Raw genomic sequence first — 23,995 nt, 5'->3', positions numbered from 1 at the left:
GCCTCAACTCAGACTGAAGAGCCAGAGGGGGCTCCCAACACTGGAGGGAACCCATAGATGACCAGGCAGCACCCACGGGAGTCCCTGGACATCGGGACAAAGAAGGTGCAAATTGCGGGTGCTGCAGCACGACAAAAGAAGGTCCCAGGCCGCCGGAGAACAACACAGCGAGTTGAACGTCGCAGGATGGAGTGTTGTGGACCTGGGCTATGATGTGCACGAAAGAATCTTGCAAATAGTGCACAGAGGCCTCAGGAGCTAGAGATGATGTGGTGCACAGGGTTACTGTCGCAAACCGGGAAAGCAAGCTCTTACCTCTGCCAAAATGTGGACAGCTGGACCTTAGGACAGTCTGGGTCAAAGGGGTCCATGACCTGTGTTCCAAGGAGCATGCTCGTTGCCAGGAGAGGAGTCCCAGAGAACCAGTTGTTATCTTAGAAGGTGCCTGCTGGAGCAGGAAAGTGACTCTGTCACTCCACAGGAGATTTATTCGGTCTTTCTGGTGCAGGGTGAAAACAGGGAGTCTTCAGAGCATGCTCACCTTGGAAACTGTTGCAGTTGCTGGGTGGAGCTGAAGTTGCAGTGTCACAGTAGCCTTCTTGGATACTTTGTTGCAGTTACAGTGGTTCCTGGAGCAGTCTGCGGTTGATCCGACGGTCAGAGGATGAAGCAGGAGTTGCAGAGGATTTCTGGTGGAAACTTGCAAGCCAAATATGAAGAGGAACCAATAGGAAAGACCCTAAATAGCCCTGAGAGGGAGATTTTCTACCTAACCAGGTATGAACCTGTCAGGAGGGGTCTCTGACATCTCCTGCTGGCACTGGCCACTCAGAGAGCTCCAGAGTGTCCCCTACCTTGGAAAACAAAATGGCTAATGCCAGGGACACACTGGAGGAGCTCTGGGCACCACCCCTGGGGTGGTGATGGATAGGGGAGTGGTTACTCCCCTAACCTTTGTCCAGTTTTGTGCCAGAGCAGGGACTGGGGGTCCCTGAACCGGTGTAGACTGGCTTATGCAAGGAGGGCACCATCTGTGCCCTTCAAAGCATTTCCAGAGGCTCTGGGACGCTACCCCTCCCAAGCCTGTAACATCTATTTCCAAAGGGAGAGGGTGCAACACCTTCCTCCCAAAGGAAATGCTTTGTTCTGCCTTCCTGGGACTGAGCTGCTCAGACACCAGGAGGGCAGAACCCTGTCTGTGAGGTGGCAGCAGCTGTAGCTGCAGTTTAGCCTCAGAGAGCTAGTTTGGCAGCACTGGGGGTCCATGGTGGACCCCCCCAGGATGCTTCGGATTGGTCCCCCAATACCAGATTTGGATTGGGGGGACAATTCCTTGATCTTAGACACCTTACATGGCTATATTTGGAGTTACCATTGTGAAGCTATATATAGGTATTGACTTATATGTGGTGCACGCTTGTAATGGTATTCCCTCACTCACGAAGTCTGGGGAATTGGCCCTGGACATCGTGGGGGCACCTTTGCTAGTGCAAGGGTACCGCCACACTTTGGCCCATACTTATAATTTTTTAGCACCGCATTTGCGCCGCTTTTTGACGCAAAAGCGGCGCTAACTTACAAAATACAATTGTATTTTGTGAGTTTGCGCCGCTTTTGTGTTAAAACATGACGCAAATGCGGCGCTAAAAAAGTATAAATATGGGCCTTAGTAACTTTGCAATTGGACTTCAGTAAATGAAGTTTAGACCTATAGGTGACTTATAAGTTACTTAAGTGCAGTGAAAATGGCTGCGAAATAGTGTGTGCACTATTTCACGTAGGCTGCAGTGGCAGTTCTGTAGAAAGGTTTGTCTGAGCTCCTTATGGGTGGAAAAGAAATGCTGCAGCCCACAAGGATCTCCTGAAACCACAATGCTCTAGGTACCTAGGTACTATATACTAGGGACTTATAAGGGGGTCCAGTGTGCCAATAGGAATTGGAATATGAAGTCACTAAACTATAGTGACTAATTTGGAAGCAGAGAGAGCATAAGCACTGAAGTTCTGTTTGGCAGAACTTCAGTGACACAATTAAGCACTGCTGACAACACAAACATTAGGCCACTAACTATGAGCACTGGGGTCTTGGCTAGCAGGATCCCAGTGAGACAGGCAAAACAGACCGACAAATAGGGTTTTCACTATGAGCACTGGGGTCCTGGCTAACAGGATCCCAGTGAGACAGTAAAAACACACTGACACACACTCACAAGGCCAAAAGTGGGGGTAACCATGCTAGAAAGAGGCTACTTTCTCACAGTCATGCACTGGTAATTACCCCCAAATTATGACACTTTTGACATCTTTGATTACATCATTGATGATATCAATGTAATATTTGCAGTAACATTTTTGATTGAAAAACTATGCATGGTGGGGGTGCAAGTTATAGTTACTCTAGGGCATGATTTATATTTATTTGAGATAACTCTAACTAGTGAATTTCTAAGGTTTTGCATGTTTAAAATGTGAGCCTAACTATAACGTCCCTGTAAACTTTATTTTTTTCACTTTAACCCCGGGGGGGAGGGGGGGGGGTAAGGAGTCGATTGCACCACCCCAGGGGTAAATCACCAGATATTTTTTTTTAAATAAAATTTCCATGAGGGCAGACCTGCCAGATGAAATTCTTGGTGTATATTGGGGTTTCCTGGCTGTGGACTGCAGCGCGGCCACGATCCAAGGCCGGTAAACCCTTTCAGGAAGGCCACGTTTGAAAGGTAAAAGCCCCTTTCAAACGAGTCCTCCCTGAAAGCTGGGGAGGCTGTTTTGGGCCTGTTTTCCCCACCAGAATAGAGAGTGGCCTTACCTGCTGTTTCTGCCCTGGTAGGGAAAACAAATGTGACGTGGCATGCTGACATCACAGATGGCTAGGTGGGGAAATAGAGGGCGATGTGGAAGCTCTTCCGTGTCTCCACATTGTTTTTTTTTTTTTTATAAATCATCCAGTGCACCGGAGGATTTTTCAAAGCCCTCCCTGGTGATGACCAATGCTTGTGACCTGCACCAGGGAGGGTGTGCTGTGATGGCAATTGGCTGTCACACACATCAAAGGGGTTAAGATTGTACTAGTGTATGCGATTAGAAGGGCTATCTAATTGCAACTTTTTGTTCTTTCTTATTAAATGCCTCAGAGATGACATGAAAGATGACTTTAGATACAGGAACAGTAACAAAATATTAGTATAACATTATCAGTGGATTTCATTGTCATTTTCAAATGAATGTCCTGTCTTACAAATACATTATAAGAGGAGGGCTTGGTGCATTGGTTATGCACTGACCATGCCATGATGGTTGGCTATTAATATTGATGGTAATGCTTTTCTAAATTTGATCACTGCCAATTCTTTTTCAGGTATAATTCAAATGTTTATGTTGCAAATGTTGCATCAAGCAGTCACCAGAGAAACACATTGTATTTCTGTGTACAAATGTATGTCATGTTTCAGTATACCTTTTTTGTTTCAAAGTGATGCAGTTGTTGACAGAGTACGGAGCCTTTTCCCCAACACACCTTAACTGTGTTTATTTGATTTTAAAATGAGCTAAATGCATATGCCCCTAGCCCTACTAAAGCCTCACCTAGTTGAGTTACAGGTTTCCAAAGTAGTACAATTAAGGGTTGCAATGATAACGATTGTGCCCTTGATAAATGATATGTGAAAGAAAAATTATTATTACTGTCTTGACAACATTTAGTTGACAGGAATTGTCCCATTACCAGTGATGTTGAATCACAACTTACACGCGGTACAATAGCCTGTGGGATCAGATGTACACAAAGAGAAGGGGTGAGTTAATTAATTTACCCCATAAAACAGAGAGCTGCTTCCATCAAAGTATGATTTATTAATACAGCTGGATCAGATTTCCCTTCATAAGGCTTTGTTTCCAGATTTCCGTAACAACTACAATGAACTAGAGACATACTCTGAAAGAGAAAAGTGAACAATGACCGTAGCCAAATGTTTGATTTCTTGAGCTTTGACAATGGATCAACATTAGTTTCCAAAGTGATCAAAGGTCTATTGCAAGGGCAGATGCAAAAATGAACTGTGCATACCATTCTCCAGCAGAGGCTGTAGTAGATTGCATGATTGGTGTGCTAAAACTGAAATTGGGAGGATTGGTGCATCTGCTGAGCTGTTCTGGATTGATGCACTACCACTTGCTTTACTGGTTAGGATTAGCACCCCTGACAGAGTGGCCAAACTGAGCACCAATTGAAATACTGCTTGTCTGGCCTATGCACAAGTCTATTGTTCCACTGTAAGTATCTAATGAGTTGATTTGACAATCACATTGAGTTATATTCAGCGTCAGTTGCTACAAGCCATTCCTGACTCAACAAAACCAGCTGGACATGGTCACTAATAGGAAGATTGGGCCTGGGCCACCTGTGTAGTGTGAGGGGCTGACCTCCTCTACTCACAGTTCTCACACCAAGAAGGTGTGTCACCACCATTGGAGCAATAACAATGAGTGGGGCAAGGTCAACTTCACCAACTCCATCGCCTACAGTTCTGGCTGAAAGATGTCGCTAGAACCTCAGTTCTAGAGTACCTGGCCTCAATTCTAGAGTACTTGGCCTCCATTCTAGAGTACCCTTTGCCTCAAGTACTGGTGACCTATGATGCAAAAAATAAGTAACAGGAAATTGATTATTTTGAAGGTTTCTTTTGAAATTCATTAAGACAATGAATTCTGACACCTTGTTAAGGCCCACCAAGAAATGGCTGTGGGTACCGGTGGTTTTCTTTGTGATACTATTCATGGTGTCTGTTGATTTCACACAGATGCCTCTTACTTCAAAATAAGAATATTGAATGACACAGAGATTTCTGAGCTTTGAGACTTTGGAATTTTTGTCCATATTGATAATACAACTAAACATTGAGGGGGTGAGCAAAGATGCTTTGAGAGAAAAAGAACTATGTTAAATTGAAAGTGAAGTATGATACAAAGTTACATCTATTGTGTTACTTGATTTTTTCACAAACCTGCTCCAACAGTGCCTCATGGATAACAAATTACAAGAGTAGTACACACATCACCTTTACCAGCTATAGCTGTGAAAGATATAAAACAACATGAAAGTTCCATTTTCTGTCTGTTGAGAGTTGTCAATAATAACAATGCGTTATGGAAAGTACAAATTTAGAAGTGGGTTGTTATTAGGTAAAGAAAAGATTTGTAAGTAATGGCCCAACTATATATCCCAGATTCCCGGTGGAGACTAATGTTTTGTTCCCAAGTACACACAACAGGAAGCTAATGGCTATCCAGGTTTTGTCCCACAGATAGTGATGCATACTGTAAGACAGCAATAGTACTTATTTCCCAAGGTAGTGAGAGAGGTACTTTTATTAATATATTAGTGGCATAGAAGTTGGCATAAGGTGACTTATTAACCTTTACTTGGAGGGCCTGACAGAGAAATTAACGTGAAAATGAAAATCGTGCGCTTTTGCATATGGTGGACAATGTGTCCTGCATTTGTATTTGACATCAAGATGTTGTGTATTTATATTCAAGTAAGCTACTGCCGTGAATTAACGCTAAAAGTATTTTTTATTAAATGAATATTAGAATTGAAGTGTTAAATGAATATGAATTAATCATGCTTATATTGGTTTAAATGGAATTTATTAACGTGAGTTACATGTGTCCAGAAAAATAAATGCACATTTGAACTGCTTCTAAAATGTCGTAAACAATGCTTACAATTAACTAATTTGCTTTGCACATGAGAGTTCAATTGTAAGGTGTTCAATAGGTTTTATAAATGTATTAATTGTATTAATGTGTATGTAGGCTTTTTTAGTTTGATTAGGCCGAAAGATTCATTCTTGCAGCAAGAGAGCAAAATTACTTGTTTAATTCTATTCCCTCTGGCCTGAATTTTCCCTAACTTGCTAACGTGATGTTGCATGTCCTATTGTATTGGAAACAAAAAACATGTTCCAATTTTAACTATGTAACAATATTTGTTCTAGCTGTCGAACAAAACAGGAAACGTATAATTTTCATATGAGAAATGTTTAGCTCATCCTCCGTACTGTGAGAAAGAATACTGACGCGCTGGTACTTTTGCCGAGAAGGAGGTGGGCAGCAGCTGTGTGCTGCCTTCAATCAGGGCAGGAGCCCTTTAAAAACACGTAAGCGCTCCCGCTCCGCGGGACGCGCTGGTACTTTGCCGAGGAGGAGGTGGGCAGCAGCTGTGTGCTGCCTTCAATCAGGGCAGGAGCCCTTTAAAAACACGTAAGCGCTCCCGCTCCGCGGGACGCGCTGGTACTTTGCCGAGGAGGAGGTGGGCAGCAGCTGTGTGCTGCCTTCAATCAGGGCAGGAGCCCTTTAAAAACACGTAAGCGCTCCCGCTCCGCGGGACGCGCGCGGGCGGCGCCCGGGCCCGTCCTTGCCCGTCATTGCCAGGAAGAGGCAGGGCAGGGCCACCCCCCTGACATTTACCTTAAACTGTGGTCCCAGATACCCACTCTCCATTTGACTGCCCGAAGGACAAACTCAAGCCTATTTACACTGCGGTGGGGTAGCTTTCCCCCAAAGCTCTAGGCCTCTACCTAGTTAGTGGTCAATTACCAATATTAACCTGCCTTTGCTCGCCCCGCTGTGATCTTACCTGAATCTCCCACTAAATTTAAGGCCCTTGGTTTTTAGTAAAATGGGCCGACGATGTGGGGGGGGGATGGACGGGAAATTGTACTCTAACAAAACCCTGGACGGCTTTTTACAAAAGGCCGTTGGGGAACTTGAAAGAGAAATAGAATTAGTGCAACGTCGTCTTGCTGCCCCTCCTTCTGCATCCATTAGTTTAGCCCATGATAGCCCAGTCTCACAGTCCCACCCGCGACTAGAGCTCCAGTCTGTCCCGATTATCCATTCCCCTTCTCCGTCCAAAATTCCTCAAGAGATCCAAGATGACACTCCAATTGCACCTGCCATTTGTGCCGCACCAACTTCATTGGTCCAGTGTCCCCCAATAGAAGGTTCCCTTACTTTAACTGAATCTAATACCAAAGGGAAAAGGAAGCGTAGGGAACCTGTCCTCAAAAATAAACGATCTAGAACATTGAGTCCCTCTAATCTGGCCCAACCTTCTATTAATGATATGGCATCAATCTCCTTACACAATACCAATAACTCCCATGCAAATGAGTTTATTAGGGATCTCATAAGAGATGAGCTCTCTAAACTACTTCCTATCTCCAACCGTCTTCAAATAATTGAGGACAAACTTGAAAGTCTTACGAGCAGTCAGCTACCAACAATTTCTTTACCTGTAGAAATTCATCCTAATCAAGACTCTATTGTTGCCATTAGTCACACTGGCCAAATACCTAAAACTTTTCCTCCTATTTTAAATCACAACTGGCCTAGTTCTGCTAAAACCCCCAGTATCCTTACGAATAAGCCCCATATGGCCTTAGCTCCCTTATTAAAAGGAACCGCCTCATGGAAGAATCCAGCAACTAATTCGGGAGACGGCCCCCCCATTAGGGAATCCTCACAACCAGCATACCAGAAGAAGGATAAGAGTAGGGACTCTCAAGAACCCAAAGTGCTTCATTTACCACCTGAATCATGCCCTTATGTGCTTATTATATCAAATGTTCCTGAACTCAAACCTCATTTTTCCGAATCCTTCACAGAACTCAAAAATAAGGTTATCCACTGGTTGCATGTGAATGCGGGGTTTGCTTTTTCCATGTCATCTTCAATATTGATGGTGAGAAGGGTTGGGTGGGTGGGCCCTCTAGCGAAGATCGGTTTTGGGGATTGTATCGTCATTAATTTTAATTCCCCCGATCTTGTCCAACGACTTTCTTTCAATGCTAACAGACTTTATCCGACAACTGGCAAAACTTCTCTTTGCAGGTTACAAGTGTTTTATCCACCTTCTATGTCGTCCTGGAGTACTCAATCACCACCATTATACGGGGCCGGCTCGGCTACTTACACACTGCCTACCCCCGTAATTGGTCCTAGACGTCCTCTATCCTCTCTCTCTGAGGCAGATTGACTAGGAGATGCCTTTCAGGATGTGGTATTGTCTAACTGCGAAGCTGAGTCCATTTGCCCTATTGGTCTTAACATCTCGGCCGATTTTGTTGTCCCGGGTTCACCCAAAAGTTTAACATGTCAAGCATCTGAGGAATGCATTTCTAATCAGTCAAACGCTCCCTATACCTTGGGTCACATCTGCATGGTCAACTCACCAAATCCAAACACTATTGAGGTTATACCCAGTGAGGTTCTAAAGACTCAGAGTGAGAAATCTTCTGATCTTAATCCACCCGAGGGAAGCATCATGGTCCCTAACAGCCCCCCCCCTAGTATTCTATATGCCCAGAATAAAGTTGGGTCCTCATGCTCAGAGGATCTCGATAAGGTGCTCAGCTGGAATATAGCTGGATTGGAAAGCAAATTACATAGCCCAGGTTGGGGTAACCTTATCGATGATCACTTGATTTGTCTTTTTCAAGAAACATGGGCATTAGAACCCAAATACAGACTCGGTTTCAAAAGCTTTTGGGTTCCGGCCCGTAAGTCATCTTCTGGGAGACCTTCGGGAGGGTTGCTCGTGTGGCTAAATACTTCCCTCAGGTGCAAGATAGAAGAATTAGACACTGGTTGCCCGGACCTGCAAGCCCTATTGTTAATGATTTCTGAAGAAAAACCCCTCCTTTTAATTAATATCTATAACAGGAATGTGAGTCCCCACTTTGAGTCTGACGTTCTGTCAAACTTGGACTATGTTCTTAAAAGTTATCCCTCCTCTTTTGTTTTAATTGGAGGAGATTTTAATGTTACCTTCGAACCCAATCCTTTAGTCCAAGGAATTTGTAAAGAAGAGGATGCCCATTGGGGCATCCCCCAGTTAGTCTCCAAAAAAAAACCAAGATTGAACAATTCTGCACGCTTTTTAGGCTGACATCGCACTAGCTCATGGCCTCCGAGCCTGTAATGGCCGCTCACACTCGGATGCTATTTTGCGACCTACTTTTAGGCGCGGAGAACATAGTAGTCGCATTGACTACATACTTCTTGATATCCGTCTTTGGCGTTACATGGAAGATATGAGGGTAGATGAGCAGCCCGTGAGCGACCACGATCCTCTGATTCTATCAACTAGAGGTCTTTTTCCTTCGTTTGTAGCGCCTTACTCTAGGTCCAATGTGTCCCAACTGGCCCTAACCAATAATAGATGCAATCTAAAATGGGAATCTGTTATCTCCTCCCCTAAACATTTAGCATCCATTTACAGCTTGCTTGCGAATCATATGGAGTGCATGATCCGGTTAGATGAGTCTGAGGAGGGCGACAGCCTTCTTACAGCCCACACTGATCTGTTCCAATCTTTAAAACAACTTTTCACAAAAGAGACTGTTAACAACTCCAATAAAAAACACAATGCCCCATGGTTCAATAATTCCTGCAGAACAGCACAACTAGCTCTCCTGGATGCAATTAAAGAAGGCCATGCTGCGACGTTGAGAATAGCCAGGGGCGCTTACAAGAAGGAATGCTCAAAAGCACGCAGAAGCTGGGAGGAGGCCAGATGGGCCACTATTCTGGTTTCAGCCTCATCTAATAATACTTCCAAGTTTTGGAAACTAATAGCTGATAATGACAGTGACTCCCCAGCCGTGCCTGGCTCTACAATCCTCTCAGCAACTTGGGTAGAGCATTTTGGGCAACTTTATGGAGGTCCACCAGAGGTTTCTCTGTGGCCCCCCAATGATTCAACAAACCAAGAGATCATTCCAATTTCTTTTTCTCTTTCTGAAACTAGAGCTGCAATAGACTCCCTGAAATGGGGGAAGGCTCCTGGTCCAGATAAAATTCCAGGTGATCTATATAAATCTAGACCTGATATATGGGCTCCCTACCTCAATTTTATCTGTAATGCTATTGCAGCAGGCGCTCCAGTTCCATCTACTTGGAAAGGGGCTGAAATTGTACCGATCTTCAAAAAAGGAAATCCAAACATTCCGGCTAACTACCGTCCAATTAGTCTCCTCGATAACTTCCAAAAAATGTATGCGAAACATCTTCTGTCCCACCTTGAGGAATGGATTATTGAGTCTGAAGCCCTTTCTGATTTACAAGCGGGTTTCAGACCCGCAGTGAGCACAGTTGACCAAGCTCTAAGATTCATGTCAATAAAATGGAAGAATGTCGACCTGGGGGGGGGTAATCTTTACGTGGTCTTTATAGACCTAAGAGCCGCATTTGACCTGATCCCCAGGAATCTGCTGTGGTCAACATTATTAAACATGGGAGTCCCATTTGGCCTCCTGAAACTCATAGCTCAGTTGCACCAAAATACCTTTGCCCAAATTAGGTGTGGACAGGGGGGCGAGCTGACTGACTCTGTAGCTATCAAAAAAGGAGTTAGACAAGGTTGTGTTTTGGCACCTACTCTTTTTCTGCTTTACATTAATAATTGCATCCACTACCTTGAGAACTGCATAAATGATTCTCCGAAACTAGGTGGGAAAAAAATCCCCTGCCTGCTATATGCAGATGATACGATCCTACTATCAAAATCGCCAATGGGAATTCAACACCTAATTAACCAGTTCTGTGCTTACTGTAGTGATTATGGTTTAGATGTAAACATTAAGAAAACTAAATTTATGATATTCACTACCTCTAAAAAACGATTGCGTACTAATATTGTGATGAATTCGACCCCATTGGAGAAAGTTGAAGAGTTTGATTATTTGGGTTTTAGATTATCTACATCAGGCAAATGGAAGGCAGCTATTGACAAAGGGGCTCTGATCATAAGCCAAAAAGGTGGGGCCTTAGTCCGCAGATCTAGAAAGGCTCCGAGCCCCCCTCTGAACATTCTTGCGGAGATTTATAATGTTCAAATCAGAGCAGCAGCCCTATATGGAGCGGAACTTTGGGGGTCCCATAAAAACCTGGACATTCTGCAAACTAAGGAAAATATCTTCCTTAGGCAGGTGTCCAGGCTAGGTACGGGCACTCCAATGACCCCTTTAAGGCTTGACCTTGGTTTAAATGGCATTAAAACCATAGCGGCCTTAAGACCCCTTTCCTACTGGATTCGTCTATGGAAATCTGCTGAACTAGAACCATATAGGCTGGCTATAAGAGAGTTGATAGCCGCCCCCAAGGCATTGGGGAGAATCCCTTGGCTGAAAGAGATGAAAATTGCCTGGGACAATATGGGTCTTTACCATTATTGGAATCACCCGGATCAAATCCCTGATAAGGCTAGGAGATTTGTTACGAGCAGATATTGGGAGAAAGTTAACGAAGATTCCCTGCACCAAAAGAGGGCGGGTAGGTTAACAATGGATTTTCTTCAAATTAAGCATGAACCCTGGGCTGAGAATTTCCTGAACCTCCCTATCCCTCCGTATGCCCGTGCTCTATACCTGCAGTTAAGATATGGTACATTGCCTACCAATGGTTTCACGGCCCATTGGCCATCTAACATCGCTACAAATGATAGGTGTACCTTCTGTCAACATTGTAAAGAAACATCAGAGCATGTATTATTCTTCTGCCCTTTGTATAAGATACCAAGAAAGAGGTGGATTATTCCCCTCTGTAAAAACATGTCATTTCAGGACAGAGTAACAGCCATTAGAATCTGCACGCATGATTTTTCTCCCAGGGTTGCCATTCCAGTTACCAAATATTTATCGGAGGCCTGGTACATCCGTCGCAAGTTCATTGCACCTAAAGGCTCCTGAGTCATTTCTATACTAGTCTTCAGAAGGATTTTAATCTTCTCTTTTATCCTTTTTGTATTGTTTTTAGTAGGAAATTTCTATTACGAATTTGTTGCCTTCTTGATGACTATTTTCTGTCTTTTTTGTCTTCTGGTTGTGCATACTGGTCCTCCAGACAAAAGTACTATATTTTAGTTTTTAGATCTGTCCCCTTTTTTACTATATCTATTTATGGTTTATCTTATTGTATTTATATATATGATGAAATGCTTTGTCCTGTTGTTCTTATTGTTACATTGTCTTGACGTCTATTGGTTTTATATTGTTACCATGTTTTTATCACACTCTTTTTTTAAGTATGATTGTTATTATTATCTTAAATGGACTAGATTTCTAGACCGAATGAACTTAATAAATAAATACTGAAGTAACAATTAAGTAGAACATTTAATAATTTGTTGGAACTGTGTGAAATTACTGAAATTACTTCGCTCTTTCCCTGAAAAGATCTGGAATAGTTGCAAACTTGATGATGTCAGTGGCGACCATTGGATGCTGAATCTTGTGCATTAATTGAGCCCACCTGAGGGACCAATCAAAAGGCCCATGGATATTTCTAATTAGTGAGGAACTTTGAAACTTTGAGTTAGTCTACTCCTACCTAGAGTCTACTACTGTCTGTTAGAGTCTGCTGATGTCTGGTGAAGTCTGCTGCTGTCATCTCCCCCTCCTATCCCCCTCTAAGGCTTCTCCCATATCTGATCTTTATATTATAGATTTCTCTTAGTTTCAATTGCCCACTTGCTTCTGCTGTCCAGTACTAATGTGCCCAACCAATTCTAAACTGCTAACCTGTCCTATGTGCAGCCAATGTTCTGCACTGTCCTGATGATGCTGTCTACTGATGCCGGGAGAAGGTGATCGCACTGACTGATTAAACTTTCCTGTCTCCTGTACCATCAGTAGAGGTATAGCTAATGTGGTTTCTTAATTCCTTTCCAGTTTAGATAATTGCACCACCATATTTTTATGGAGAGTACTCCTAGTTAGATAATTTTTCGAAAATATTTCTGTCTTTCCTTTTGCTTTTGCCTGCATGTGTTAGCCCATTCCCAAACATGCAAGTCCAAATTTGTGTTAGGGATAGGAACAGTACCTCCTGAAACCTGAATGTTATTAACTGCATTTTGATGATTTACTGAAGTCACCATCATCTGCTTCGAAATCTGAAATAAATGTGCATATTGTAGTTTTACTAACTTAGATTATTCTTTTGGAGTGCGTAACAGTTTTGATGTTTAGTAGGCTGAATCTATTTAGACATTTTGGTCAGCCTGGGGTTTTCATGCATCTTTATAGCTCAATTTTGTGCACCATATATGTAACATTGATTTTGGGATTGTAATAAAGCTTTGAAACTTTATTCAGAATGAAGTTTGATTTGGTGTTCAAATTGTTAATGATGTCTAGAATTGTTTATGATTTCATGTTATAGATTTATGACTGAATGAATCTGACTACTACACTCTTTACTGAGTCCAAAGATCCAGTCGACTTCTAGTGGTGGGATAAGGCATTGTGGTTTTGGTGTCTCACCAGCACACTTGTGGTTTCTGAACCTGAGGTGGGAAGAAGACCTCTGTGAGCGAACCAGCAGTAGCAACGTCACATATGCCAGACACAATATCTAGACCTAAACACTGATGGATGTGGGACAGTGCAAGGAGGATTAGGAGCACCATGCCATCATTGATGATCAGAGGAGGGGATGTAGAAGCATGTTTTATTTTATGTGGAATCCATCTTGTCTTGTTCACGTTTTATGATATTCAATGATGACAAAGGCCTGCAAAGTGTGTTCAGAATTGGGATGACCACAGAAAAACGAATGTACCCAGACAGATAGCTTGTACCGCAGGCTTGCTTAAAAGAGACACCTCACACAACATGCATTGCTTCTTTCGCCCAGCAACAGAAAGACATCAGAATGTTGACATAAGTCTGAATAGAGGGTGTAAAGAAATTTTTTGTTGTTGCCTTGAAAAGTCCCAACCATGTAAGTAATGTGAAGGTCACATTTGTGGTCGTCTTGTGTCACGTTGCCATCATGAAATGTTGTTTTACTGTGATTGATTAGATGCTTATATGTGTAACACCATGCATCTTCTGCTCAACATCACGCTATGTATTTGCCCACAGTGATGAAGAAATCACCTATTTCTGTATCATGGTTGGAGGGTGTATTTTCTCGCCTTTGTGGTTTTCATGCATTAAAGTTATGACAGATGTTTCTCCTATCAAACATACTGTTTTCTAAAGTCATGGCCCCATGAATTCATGAATAACACAGCTATGTATGAAACTTGACTTTGCCTGTGGCGCTTTATTTAGCTTCAACATTAACATTACAGAGAAAAACTATGCAGAGCATGTTTTAAGGCAAATTCCACATCTGGCTTTTAATGCACTCTAAACAACTGGTCATAAAGGCGTTTGCTTTAGCTGAGCTATCTCTTTATCTACCCATAGGTCAGGCAACAGACACCTGAGTTATTCCGAAGGTGAAATCACCAAATGACAAGACCCACGAGCTGTCCTTTCTGCTTGATTTCTTCTAAAATTGATATTGACCCTGCAAGATATGAGTTGAGTTGGTACTTATAAAGTTCAGCAAATGCCCTGGGGCATCTTGATTCTTAACTGACTAACAAACAATATGAAAATAGTTTCATTTTAAAAGCTTCTCTCTGTTTTCCCCATGCCAAAATGGAGTGTGTTGGGCCTAGGCCTTCTTGTAGGGTCACCCCCAACATTTGGCCTTCTGTTGCTGAACTCATTTATATTGTCATTAGGAATCTGGGTACTTTTTCCCTGCTAACCAGTGGTAAAGTGGTTGTGCTCTGTCACTAAACACATGGTACAATTGGAATCTACCGGAGTGGTACATTTTGTTTATTAAGTAAGTAAGAAATGGTATTACATGTCCCCAGGGTCTGTAAATACATTTTTATTTGTGGGCCTGCAGCATTCGTTGTGCCACCCACTAAAGTAGCTTTCAAAACATGTCTGAATTCTGCCAGTGCTGTTTTGCATTTCCTCACAGTGAAAAGCTACTAAAGGTGTTTTTCAAGATTATGGGGTTGATTCTAAGTCTGGCGGGCGGCGGAGGCCGCCCGCCAGACTTCCCCCTCCAAAATACCGCTCCGCGGTCGAAAGACCGCTGAGGGTATTTTGGGTTTTGCACTGGGCTGGCGGGCGACCGTCAAAAGGCCGCCCGCCAGCCCAGTGCAAAACACCCTTCCCACGAGGACGCCGGCTCAGAATTGAGCCGGCGGAGTGGGAAGGTGCGACGGGTGCAGTTGCACCCGTCGCAAATTTCAGTGTCTGCAAAGCAGACACTGAAATTCTTTTTGGGGCCCTCTTACGGGGGCCCCTGCAGTGCCCATGCCATTGGCATGGGCACTGCAGGGGCCCCCAGGGGCCCCGCGACACCCCATACCGCCATCCTGTTCCTGGCGGGAGAACCGCCAGGAACAGGATGGCGGTATGGGGTGTCAGAATCCTCCATGGCGGCGCAGCTTGCTGCGCCGCCATGGAGGATTCATTTGGGCAGCGGAAAACCGGCGGGAGACCGCTGGTTTTCCACTTCGGACCGCGGCCGAACCGCCGGCGGGGCACCGCCAGCCTGTTGGCGGTGCCCCCGTCATTTTAGCCCTGGCGGTCTTGGACCGCCAGGGTTAGAATGACCCCCTATGTCTTGTGTGTTGATAAACATTAGGTCACTTTATTATAATTGATATGTGCCAACTTTAGATTAGGAGCAGATAGAAATGTGCTGTTCATTCTTACATAATTGTAATTAAAATCCTCTTTAATGCTAAGATGGATTTTAAGTTAGAATTCTGAAAATGGCACTTCTAGAAAGTTTACATTTTCTTGTCCTAACCATTTGTGCCTATTGCCATAGGCATAGGTCATGTGACTATGAATGCTCTGTTATTGGGGGTTTTGTGTTGCTTCTAGACAGTAACACAAAGATGGCTTAGGTGTAGACAAGATGGGCCACCCTGGCAGGATGACTAAGGAGTGTTTTTGTCCAGCCCCACTTACACTTGAAAAGGATTTGCTTCCTGCACACAATAAAAGAGCACGACACTAGGCCTGCCCTGGTTTTTGTCATCCCAGACAGTTTAGAGACTTGACAAGGAAAGGGGAAAACTTTCCAGAAGGACTGCCCTGCTGCGTGAAGAACTGCCTTGCTGTCTGAGAAGGAAGATTGGACTTGCTTGCATTCATCACAGGCTAACCAGAGTGTCTCCAATGGTCAGTTGGCTGAGCTCCTGTGTGAACGACAGGGAGACAGCAAGCATCAGATGCCTCCATGCAACTGCCCATCTGACCTGCTGCAAAGGGACCTGCCTGAATCTGGACCTGTCGGAGCCCTACAGGCCTGGCCTCTTTTGAAGCATGTCTTGATCCCCAAGAAGAGCCCCCAGGTCATAGACTCTAGACTGGCATCAGTGAGAGCTCCTCTGAAGAGAAACGGTGAAAATCCTGTAGTTTCGCCTCTCCACGACTGTGTACAGGATTCTTTGCCCCAAGACTCTACAGCCTGTGACAACTGCCAATGTGACGCTCTGGTGAGACATGGTCTCCATGCCACCAGCGACCAGCAGAGATAGCTGGCAACACGAGACCTGCACTTTGCGCTACAGAAACAACAGCCCATAATGACTGCTGGAACAACTCTACAGCAATGACCACTTGTGACACTTGAGCGGCTAGTCTTGCTATGGTGGCAACCACCCTTGACGCTCAACCTCTTCCTCGTGGCCTCCACCAACATGAACCAAACTCTTTGCATCAGACTTGAGAAGGTAACTTAGCAGCTGAACTAATCTGGTCCCTGGTCACTGTATCCCACCCACGCTCCATTGCGGTAGGCTGAACTTGTGACTTTGCTCTAGTTTAGCATGACCAGGTGATCACAAGTGGCACTTCGTGCTTTTAGGTGCTATTTTCACTAAAAACTTAAAAACTGAATATTTATGGTTCTATTGATTGGATTTTTGTTGCTCTGGTGTAATTGTATTTATTATTATGTGCCCCGTATTTCTAAATCAGTTTTGAAGTTTTCTTGTGTTGTTTTTTCACTTTATAGCTGTTTGTGTGCATAAATATTTCACACAGTTTTTAGGTTGAGCCTGACTGCTTTCATGGTAACCTACCTGAGGGTTAAGCACAGGTTAATTTAGTGAGTTTTCTGGTTCACCTTGACAAGGATGATGGTTGTTGCCTGAGTGGGGCTTCCATCCCCTCAACCTATAACCCTACATCTTACAGAGTGGAGTCCAAATAGACCCAACAAAAGAGAAGGAAGTTGCCCCTCAAACCCACTGCCCTCTTGAGCCATTCAAAATAGGGGAACTGATAGCGAAAAGCAAGAGCCAAAATGAAGGGCTTGCTTAGACTTGGAAGGAAAAACATAAGCAACATATGGGTTTCTTTGAAGGAACTCTGGGAAAAGCAGAGTACCTAATATTGGATCCTTCTAAAAAAACAGGCAAGCAACGGATATTACAGCAAGCCTCCGAGAAACAACCAAATTTCTTGAAATTCACATGATGTCACGCTGCCTTATTCTGAACACCTGGAGTTTGTAAATATCTGACTCAAAGCCCAACATAGCAAGCATTTGTATAATTCAATCTAAAAATTGAAGGTAGCATTAACAACAAAAGCTTTGAAGTGTCACAGAAAGATGCTTTTTTCCTTCAGGATTCTTATTTGGAGGAAGCAGGATGACACAACTGCAAAAGCAGGATGAGGCAGGGGAAAGCTGTCATTGTATTGTTTTCACACATCAATCAATGCAGCAACAAGGAGTGTCTTAGTGCCTACACCAGGCCTACATCTCATCCAGTTAGCATCTAGTAACTAGAGCTCTTCAAGATGTTTAGAAAGCTAGTAAGCTAGAAGATGACACTAGTTTTAGTGATTGCTAGCAAGTGAAAGATGAGCCCTTTGGTCCAAGTCTGATTTCTTCAAAAGATGTTTGACAACCCCTTTCTTCCATCCACTAGTGATAGTGCCAGATAACAATGAGTGTTAAGGATGAAGGTAACAACAGTTGTAACAACTACAGAGTAAGATCTTAGAATATTAACTGGACAAACATCATCTGGGCTGTTAGAGGCTATGACGCTACAGTAGGTAGAAAGAAGGCAAACTAGGTAGGCTTGGTGGCCCCAAACTCAGACTAATGTATCATAAGCTATGGGATATAATCATGATAGAAGCTGAATTCCTGAGGTAATTAGTGCACATAGTAATTGCTATTACCTTGGTGTAGGGTTCTTTAATTGGTGATATCATTAACTTCTCCTGAGTCCCTACTTCAGAATGCAGCTTGATATGTTGAATCAAAGTTTACCACACTGATTACTGAAGGTTTTTGCGTTCATGTCTTAGCATTTTATACAGATAGATTTCCTCAGGCTTTTTTAGTGAAATCTGTCAGAAGAAAATTTCAGAATGTTGTAATTGATGCTGAACTCTGATCTGTGTGAATACATCCATGTACACAAATCAAAATTCAAAAACACAATTTTGAATCAGACCCTTGGGGCCTCATTCACAAGATTTGGCGCAGGGCAGCACCACAAGTCTTTTTGCAGTGCTATGCTGCCCTGCATCAAAACAAAAGGGCAGTAATACGCCTTATCTACAAGATACTGTGAATTCCTGACCTTGTCTTCTGCACTGGTGCTCAAACTGTTGCCTAGCTCCAAAGCAGGCACCTTGCACCATGGTGCAAGGATGCCTGCATTGAGGGGATGAAGGTTTTTGTGCAGGAAGGCACAATCATGAAGGGCAATTTCCTTCTTCTATGTGTGTTGCTGTGTGCAGCAACCATAGAAACAAGAAAAAAAGGAGAGAAATAATGCTACTTTTCCCGTTGCTCCTCCCTTACGCTACCCCTGGGGTGGCGCATGGAATTGATGCATTCCTAGATTTACGAAGCCTTGTAAATCTGGGAATGGTTCCGATTCCATGAGTGTTGCGTGGGAACAGTCACAGCAACACCCATGGAATGCCCATTTCACACAAAGTAATGCGTGGAAGGGAGCCATATCTACAAGGCCATGTAAAGCCACTCAAAGTGGTTTTGCATGGCCTTATAGATATGTCCCTGCAATCTGCGTAAAAAAAGTGACTCATCAGTAATGCAGGTTGTTGTAAATGAGGCCCTAAGTCTGTGAGTTTATAGAAGGCAGGGTAGGTTATAGGAATAGAAATTTGCCTAGTTGTGTATTGCCATTCATATGGCCGTAGAATGTTGTAGGGTTCGAGTATGTTGTATTGCAGTTGCATTTATACAGTGCTTCATACTTTCAACAAAGTGCCAAAGCACCTTTGTGAGGGAGTAGCACTTTACTCCGTGAAGTGCCACAGATGACACAGTGCTTGTTCATCATGCAGCCTCTACTGGGAATTTTTTGATGTCATGCATCAGGACCAGTTATACAAAAAGAAAAAAAAAACACCTTCTGTGTAGGTTTCAATACTGGAACCCTTAAAATAATCCTGTCAAAGTTGAGCAAGTAAATGTGTACGTACACAGACAATATTAAACATATACATAGATGTTTGATGCCCAAATTTATTATTAATCAATAGACACATATCTTGTTTCAAAGTGCATGGACCCAACCTGAAAACTCTCTATCAACCATCATTCATACCAACATACTCCACTCAAGTTCACCAATTAAAAAGAATAGAAATAAACAGTTGACCTAGTATATATACTTTAAATAAATATACCACATGAAGATTTGAATCTGAGAAATTGAATGACAGTGGAACTTGAAAAATTATTCCTGTTAAATATATTTAATCATGGACGATAGTGCCCTCCCTGATTAGTGGAACACCTGGAGGATAACATATACTAGGCCAGTGGTTCCCAACCTGTGGTCCGCGGACCCCCAGGGGTCCGTGACACATTCCCAGGGGGTCCACAGGCCTGAGCTGGCAGGAAGACACCTCTCCAGCTGGGGCCTCCCAGAAACACAAGCGTGTTTTTCTATTCATTACTTTATTTATGCAGCAGTTTAAAAAGCACTTCAAATTCATCCACCAACTTTCACGCAAAAAATAAAAAGGTCAAGAGAACTGTTATGATTAATGTTCCTGCAGGAGAGAGATGGGAGGTTTGACTAGCGATAGTTCTGACTCATCTAAGGTAGCGCAGAGGGTTAACATGCTTGCTGCAAAAAACGTACATTATGCAAAGAACAATATTTTATGTAGCCCACAGCACAGTGGGTTACTGCTTTTGTGACAGATTATTTTGTCACTGTGCATTTCATAAATTACAATCGTAATGTAGCACAGAGAGCTATGAACTGCGGTCAAAGAGCTGCATGCAACCCGCCTGGCAGAAATTTGCAATTTGTGTTAAAAAATGTTTGCTTGCATAGGCATACATTCTTATTATTAAAGTCAACGCTAACCACAGTGTTATGTTCTGAATCCCGAGTTTGCATATCTCCAAACTAAGCACGCTTACAAAATGCCTACCAGTATAGATGACATGTGAATACTACACTTTGTAGTCCACTGTAAAGCGCTCCGACACCCTACAGTGGTATGAGAGGTGCTATTAAACAAATTAATTACATGTGACAGAGAGGTTATGGAGAGAAGAGAGGCCCTTATGGTTTTACTTCCTTTCCCCACCACATATATGTGAAAAAGCTTCTCAGATCTTATGGTCCTAAAAATAGAAACAAATGGCTTGGGAGATGTAGAATCTGACCAGAGGATTCTGCTTCCCTACATAAAACCAAACATTGAAAAGTTAGTCATCGAGATGCAGTATCGACCTTCCCATTAAAATCTTTTGATTTTTGTGCATATTTTCAAAATAAAATAATTATATCTTTAGTAATTTAAGTATTTGTTTGGTGGGTTCTTGTTTGTTTATTTTTTGCAAATTACTGTTTTAATTCTTGAAATTTAAATTGTTCAAATTGCTTGGGGGTCCGGCTTTCAAAAGTGATTCAGTGGGGGTCCTCGGGAGTCAAAAGGTTGGGAACCACTGTACTAGGCCAACTGTTTATTTATATTCTATTGAGGAGGGACGAATGTTGTTTGGCAGTGGGGAGCATGTTATGCAATGATCTCACTGTAGCGTGTGTGAGATTTGAACAGTGAACATGGAAGAGGCCCTGGCTACAATTCAGACCTTTGCCACAGTGTTTTTACCTGCTGGAGTCTCCAACTAGTTAAATAGGGGTAGCTGTTCCTACACCCAGTAAATGCGGTGAAAGTACCTGTTTGTAGTTGGTAAAGTATTAATGTTTCGCCATCACATTTCGATTTCAAAACAATAGTATATACCTTTCAGATATATTTGGATGGGAAGCACTAAACACACCGGTTTCCAATATTGTATCAGTATTGAGTCACAAACCAAATTTGCCATTCTGTAATATTTTACAGAAATGCAATTTGTGGTTTGTACATACCGAAAGCACGTTTGTGATGGCAAATTGCTCGATTCTGTGAAAAGAGCTGCTTGCGACCACAAAAAGCCCTTTGAGCCCAATGAGCGTTGCGCTCCTGTTATTGCTTAAGTTTGCCTTCTTACGTTGTTTTGCTGGTGGGTGTGTTTGTCATTATGCAGTTTTAGGTTTACTGGTGGATGTGTTTCATACATCTGTAGTGTTCTGGTGATTATCTGCTGCAAGGACTAACCCTCCGACTATATGTAATGTGTTCAAATTTCACTTACATTTATTAGTGCTGAGGGGTAGCGTAATTTATCTCCCTGACATGAACACCTACATACAGGCTGATCGTCCGCCTAACAGGGTCAGTTGGACCCTGGTAGATGTCCCCACAGCTAGCTGGTGTGCTAGAAGTCCTTGCCTCCACCCGCTTGGCGAAGGGCTACGAGTCACGCCGATTTATGGTGAGGATGCCGCTGCCAAATCCCCAAACCATAATTTAAGTCCTTGGTCTCCAGTGTGTTGAGGGGTTATTTTATTCTGTGTAATCACCCCCTCCCCACTAATATTTTTGCTGCATACGATCTCTGTCAAAAGTCATAACAGTGACTTCTTTGCTTCTGCTCTACAAACGGCTTTCCGTCCGAGCTTGCTTTTGCTTGATCGAATACATTAAACACGTTTTGAATAGCAGCTCGAGGCAGATGTTTATATTTTCCCTTGCTGAAAAGCCCCAAGCCAACAAAAATCAGAACAGTTAAAGGTAAACGAAAGACTCGTCACACAGTCTTCTCATCCACTGTCCAGAATCTTTACATTACATTTGGCAACCTCAGTAAAGGACAACATGCATAAGCTGCATAAAATACTAGTAAGCGTGATACTTCACTGAACAGATGTCAAGTGTTCTATAAAGAAATAATAGAAAAGCAAGAGCCAGGTAGCTGGCAAATTGGCAATCTCCCTTTCAGAGCTATTTGAATTCCATATAGACGATGACATTTATCATCTATCAGGAACTAAAATCCCCAGGTAAAAGGATGAATGGAGGTGCGATCAGCGTTCAGCTCAGTGGAATCACTTTCCAGTTTTTAGGTTTTCACGAAAAGCCTCTTATGCCGTTGAATGAATAAGCTGCGGCTGTGAGTAAGGCGGTGAAACACTTCGGATGATATTTGGGATAATTTACAATTGCACCTGTGCACAATCGTCCGCTGTTACACGTATAGTGCACGCACTATCACAGTGTGTGAATGCCAAACAGTGTCTACAAACCTATTGTGTAATTTGCGTAAAACACAAATAATTTGAAAAAACATTGATTTTCTAAATATTAATTGTATTGTGTTATTGCGGTTCAAAGAGCAGCCTGTGCAATTTTGTAACTGCACTACGCTTAAATAAATTCAAGTCAACACTTATGAGTATTTCTAAATATGTCCTCCCCGTTTTTAAATTGTATCAAGGTAACAAATATATCCAATCACACTGGGTGATAATTTTGCCAGCTTCAGAAATCGTGTGCAACCCTTATTTAAGATGTAACAACTTTAATAGCATCAGTCGGCTCCGAGAAAGAGAGGTGAGGGGAGAGAATATAAATGTGGCACACAGAAAGTAGGAAAATCAGACTGTCCCGCCACAGGCTAGCGCAAAACGACGAGGTCACCCCTGCATAATTGATGGATGAGCCTGCCCCACAAGACTCCTTGAAGTGAAGGGGAATGAATTCACGAAGACACGTACTCTTTCTTCTTAGTTTATTAGCATCAGATAGGCAGCGAAGACACGTCTCCGAAAAGGGGCACAGAGAGCAGCAACTGCCGCATCGAGGACACAGAACAGCGTGACATCATATCAATGATGTCACACCGTTCTATGCCTCCGCGAGGACGTAATACAAAGCAGTCACCACATCTATCCTCCCCTTTTTTTTTTTTTTTTAATTAATTCAAATGACATAAATGAAACAACGCAAGAGATAAATTACACAACAAAAATAAATAAATTATGACATAACAAAACCTCGAAACTTCTTTGGTGTTTGACAAGTTCTGGTGCTTTTCCTACATTTGTGTTCTCCATTAATGCCTGGTGTAAATTCACTGCCAGTGATAGAGACATCAGAATAATCTTGTGCAACAGGATCCAAAGCTATGCGAGAATTGTTCCACCAGCTTCCATCAGCCAGCCTGACTGCATTCTTTCGCACATCACGTATTTGCTGCGCATCCTTAAACTTAGAAAATCCTTTTTTAACTAGCACCGGATTTTTTACTCTCACCCAATCACCAACCTTTAGTTTACTTCCCTTGATGCCTTCACCGGTTCCCCTTTTTAACCTACTGACATTGGAATTACACTCAGCAACCTGCCACAATTCCTTAAGATCACCACCTGCATGGAATAACTTTACCATCCAAAAAGGGCACAACTCCGTAGATGCCACCCTCCCTCTCATGAGTTCAAAAGGAGTTTTCCCCGTGGCAGAGTGAGGTGTGGTGCGATAAGACCAAACCAAATCCTTAATAGCTTGAACAATGGACAGATGATTTCTATATGAAGCTTGAATACAGTCTACCAACACTCGATTGAATCGTTCAACTATGCCGTTACTTTGTGGATGGTAAAGAGGTGTCCTGATATGTTTCACACCACACTTTTTCAGAAACTGAAGCATCTCAGCTGAGACAAACTGAACACCATTGTCCGTTAGAATCTGTTCAGGAAAGCCCTCACGACTAA

Source organism: Pleurodeles waltl, chromosome 5, assembly GCF_031143425.1.
Source record: "Pleurodeles waltl isolate 20211129_DDA chromosome 5, aPleWal1.hap1.20221129, whole genome shotgun sequence".
NCBI lineage: Eukaryota > Metazoa > Chordata > Amphibia > Caudata > Salamandridae > Pleurodeles > Pleurodeles waltl.
Note: the sequence above shows the minus strand (reverse complement) of the source record.